Raw genomic sequence first — 4,871 nt, 5'->3', positions numbered from 1 at the left:
ACAAGAGCTTGTGGTCTCAGGAGAGACAGAGATAATCAGGACTCACAGTCACAAAAAAGCCTTGGCAAGGATGGGAGCACTGGGCTTCTTGGAGGAAGAGAATGCCTTTGCTAGGTCTTCAAGGATGAGTAGGAGTTAGCTGGGTAAAGGTGACAGAGGAAGGGCATTCTAGGCAGAGGAAGGAGTTCGGTAAAGTCAGAGGTATGAAGATGCACGATATAATCAGGCAAACAAGCATTCTGGTTGAGGAAGAACATATTAAGGTGGAAATGTAGACAGAAGTAAGGCTGCTGGCACAGAGGGAGCTGATGAGGTCTCCATTTTTAGCTGGACCAACCTTGGTAGCTTTGCTTGAGAATGGAGCCGGTGCCAGACTTAGTAAGGAGCAAAGCATGTCTTGCGAAGGAAGGCTGTCTCTTGGAAAGGTACTCCCTTCTTTTCAGAGTACCATAATTAAACAGAAGAAATATGGGAAGTGAATAGTCTACTTCATAATTAATAATAAGAGTTATGTTGTGTTATGAAAAATCACAAAATACCCAAGGAAGTCAACTTAATAGAAAAAAAATATAGATGTTTTAAGGACAGAGGGGAGATTCAAGGTTGATTAAGGATAGAAATGACAGACTCAAAATGAAAGGCTTACTTTGAAGGAGGAGAATGAAGTGTACAAAGGAAGAACATTTAGTAAAAGAAGACACAACAGAATATAAACTTTTCACAAACTGGTACTAATCCCCAGATTACCTTTAACCAGGCCAATCTAAAAGTTGCAAATGTAGCCCAGCTTGCTGTGCTGAATCTTTTTTTTTTTAAGATTTTATTTGACAGAGAGAGAGAGATCACAATTAGGCAGAGAGAGAGGGGGAAGCAGGCTCCCTGCTGAGCAGAGAGCCCAACGTGGGGCTCAATCCCACCACCCTGAGATCATGACCTGGGCCACCCAGGTGCCCCTGCTGTGCTGAATCTTAACTCTGTGTGTACACTGTGTATGTATATATTATATAAATGATACGTGATATTTTATTATTTTACGGGTACTCATTTAATTTTCAGCAATGTTGTAAACCAAACCTATGGACATCACAGGTTAATTTTCAAAGTCCTCATTTGACTCAGACTGGAAGGACTACTATATATAGCCTTAGATGTGATAGCTGCTGCTACATATGCACAAAGAAAATGAAGAATGGTCATGCTGGGTTCCAGTAGTTTCTTTCTATGTTACATTAACATATCTCACCAAAATATGCCAACATATGTCCACTGCAATTTTAAAAACTTGTCAAAACTTCATCCTTATGATGTCAAAACCTCCTTCCACCACCACCTCAAATAAATGACAAGAGAAAAGTAAATACATTCAGAATAATCACTTAACCCACTCAACAGTTGTTTCTTACACCAGATTTTATTGCACTCTGATATACAAGCTACATTCTTACAAAATAGAAATTCCTTGTGTGTAGGGGATAAATTTCTGTATAATTAATTTATATAACATAAGCTGTATAAGCTGAATACGCTGATGTTTTGTGAACATTTTATAGAAAGGGTCACAATATTTTTTAGAGTTAACTGCCTTACTGAGCGGGGGAAGAGGGAGCGGACAAAAGTCTACATGCATAGATAGTATTGGTAGCGTACCTCAAACAGGAAGGTGTAAATTTGAGTCAATGATGCAAATGTTAGCAAAAACATTTTACAGGCACAGTTGAATTTTAGTGTTTATAAAAGGAAGGTGAACTCTTTCTGAAGGGCTTCTGTACATATATGCATGCTCGTATCCTATATGCATATACAAATTACATTTTGAAAAAGCCCAATATAGTATTCAGAATCAAATTTACAAACAGTTTAAGTTAGTGTTGCCTGACTTTTAACAATAAAAGGAATTACTACAGATTTTATTTAAAACTGTTTACATTCAAAAGTAATCAATTTCCATATAGTTTTTAGGTACTTACCCCGTAGAGGTAAGTACATCTAATACGATACATTTATTGCATGGATGAGCTAAACCTAGCAAACAGCCAATTTTAGGCTTCCTGACTCTTTTCCTTATCTTAATAGTTTTTAAAGTCAAATATATACGAGTCAGTCATTATTAGGGTATATGTTATCATCAAAGTGATAAAAATCAGTAATGGGACCGGAAATAGTATATCCACTAAGCTATAATTAAGTCCTTAGATTAAAACACCAAATTATTAAAAACTATTTGTTTTAAGAGGTATTCCCCACAAAGTTCCTTATATGAGCTTAGTAGTAACTTTACAGATGTTCTTGTCATAGTCTTGTTCTCTCTGTGCCTGCTCCTTTACAAAAATTCTCTTTGCATCAAATTCCTACAATTAGAGACCCAGAAAATTCAACCTCTTTTTTCTCAGATGGCTACAAAAATTTGAGTAACAATGAGATAGACTGAAATAACCTCTACCTACTTTTTTAAAACTAAGATTGTATTTGTAAATTCACTTGCAATTACTTAAAAAAAAAAAAAAAAACCACAAAAAACTCCAAACATGATTTTGGTGGTTTCCTGTCCTTCAGACTTCCAAGGTGTGGATTATTTCACTGGAAAAAGTTCTCTTTTCAACTGTTATATTCCATTAACCTAGACTATTATCCATTTTTATATAATGAATTCACTTTATACTGACATAGCTAAAGACCTGGAATAAACTAGTCAAGCATAAACTTTCCTTTCAGAACATAATGCTTTTAAATACCAGTTGTTTCTTTTCAATTAAAACCATATTCCTGCCTGTTAGTTACTGAGTTAGCTAAACAACTACACAGTAAAAGAGATCTCCACAGGATATAAGATACTCAACCTAACACACATGATACTCAACCTACTCAACCAGCCCCATAACTTTTAATATTCACTTAGCACCTTTGCATAATTAGGCAGCATCTGAGAACATTCCAGTTGCTAAAGTAGAAAGTATCTCATTATACACCAGTACTATGCCATTGCTCTCAATGAATACTGAGTTTTCTAATACTCTCTGCTCAACTTTACTAATATCTCAGCAGTGACAAGTTAGCATCTTGTCCAAATATTCTCAGTTTATTTCACTTCGAAACAGATTTCCTTTCATCATGTGTAATACCACACAGTTACATAAATTCAGTTTATCATAATGACCCTACAGTTCTAATGACAGAGGAACAAAAATAATCATTCAGCGTCTCTCCTTTGCCTTTACATCCATGTAAGAGGGAAACAAATTCTACAAAGGAACAAGCACCCAAGCAGCTGAAATTTATAGGAAATAAGGCATTAGAGAACATTAAGTGCTAACATCACTTCTTTGGTGTCTCCTCTACCCCCTTGAAATTGGTGTTTAAGGGCAGTGCCCTTCACACTTCAAAATTACCGGGTTATTAAAAACATGGATTTTTCCCAGCCCTATTCCAACCTACAGATTCAAAATCTCAGGAGGGAACCCAAGAAAGGCTATATATTAAAAAACAAGCTTCACAGGTGAGGGTTATTCACCACTGAGAACTACTATGCTATGTATTATACAGAATATCTGACTACTGCTATAATTTTGAGTTGCCTGATAACTTGGGGCAACTGCCAGAAAGTAAGTACATGTTAGGGGAAAAAAATTTTTAGGTGCGTTAGATTCGGATTCTATCACCAACTATGTGTGTGTGCTGTGTTAATGAATTGTTATTAAAAAAACAAACAGTATTATGAGTGCACTCTGGAAAAAAATGCTCCTGTAAAACCAAAGGTTTGGGCTAGACAGTATTTAAGATTCATTCCAGCCCTAAAATTCTGATTTAATTTTTCTTTGCTTTGTCTCCTTGTATTGACAGGGGATGAAATGCAAATACATGTTTAAGGGAGTAATAAGTACCAAAGCTATTTCTAGTCTTGGCAAATGGGCCATAAAAACATGCCCTGCTGATCTGATTTTTACACTTCTACTAAAACATAAAACACTTATTCTTAAGTCCCTGTTCACAACGAGGCATTTTATTTAATTCAATTTTGACTCCATATCTACTCTGCTATAAACTATACTTATATTCCAGACAAGAAATAGCTTTGCTAAACAAAGATTACACTGAAATGTGATATTACTGTAATTTAACATGTGAGAAGGAAAGGGCAGGTGAGTTTGGAGACTGAAGGATTCCCATATACCCATTAAGTCATATGGCAAAACGGAAATTCATTCGCATCAGTACTTCCAGATATTCAGAGTAAAACTCCACAAAAATCCCTATTAGATTTATAAAGTAAATTTTACTTGACTGTATGAACATTTGGTAAAAATAAAATTTTCAAAAAGAATGACAACTGACAGAATTTTGAGTGAGGACAACAGGATTTTCAGCTAGAACAAGCTCTGGCTTGGAAACTATCGTCTCATCTGTACTCCCTGCAAGCCCTACCCAATCCAGACTTCCCCTCTCTCCCTTGTCCCCCCAATCAGGAATCTCAACCCTTTGTTCACTCCTCATCAGGCCTTCCCATCTGCCATTCCTTCTGCAGGGAGGGCGCTTTCTCAAGCATCTGCACAGCTCCTTCAAGTCTGTGTTCTAATGTCACCTGCTGAGTTCTTCATCTTTTATCTCAAATTTGTTCTCTTTAAACATTTAGTATTCTTCCTCAGCACTAACATCACTTAATATACATGTTGATTATTTCTCTCATGAGCAAAGATCCATGAAAGGTAGGGGATTTGGGGTTCCTCACCAGTGCGTCCCTACTGCTCAGAACACTGCCTGGCACGTACCTGGCATTCAGTGAATTAATGAACAGGTATATCCTGAATTATGTATTTTTCACTTTCCTTTTTCTAATACCTATATTAAAGTGAAAACCCACTTAAAAAATACATAGC

This window comes from Enhydra lutris, unplaced genomic scaffold (assembly GCF_002288905.1).
Source record: "Enhydra lutris kenyoni isolate GAN:26980312 unplaced genomic scaffold, ASM228890v2 scaffoldscaffold15, whole genome shotgun sequence".
Taxonomy (NCBI): domain Eukaryota; kingdom Metazoa; phylum Chordata; class Mammalia; order Carnivora; family Mustelidae; genus Enhydra; species Enhydra lutris.
This window is presented reverse-complemented; position numbering follows the sequence as displayed.